Here is a 406-nt window from a genome sequence, read left to right as displayed (position 1 = left end):
AGAGTTCGGGAATCCTGCAGAAGAGGAAGAAAAAGGATTGTAGGAGCCAAAGAGGTTGATGACATCACAAGAAAACTTGCAGAATCAACTAGGCTGGTCTCATAAGGGCTCACAGAGACTGAACTGACAGCCAGAGAACTTACATGGGACTGACCTAGGCCCTCTGCATATATATGTTACACTCGTGTAGCTTCGTCCTCTTGGGGGACTCCTAACTGTGGGAACAGAGTCTATCTCCTAACTGACTTTTGGGACCCTACTCCTAATACTGAGTTGCCTTGCCCAACCTTAATGCGTGGAGAGGTGGTTAGTCTTTGCAACTTGATAGGCATGGTCTTAAGAAACTTGCCCTTTCCTGGACTGAGATGGAGGGGGAGTGGATGGGGGGGTAGGGATTTGGGGTTGG

Source organism: Microtus ochrogaster, linkage group LG3 (assembly GCF_000317375.1).
Source record: "Microtus ochrogaster isolate Prairie Vole_2 linkage group LG3, MicOch1.0, whole genome shotgun sequence".
Lineage (NCBI taxonomy): Eukaryota > Metazoa > Chordata > Mammalia > Rodentia > Cricetidae > Microtus > Microtus ochrogaster.
This window is presented reverse-complemented; position numbering follows the sequence as displayed.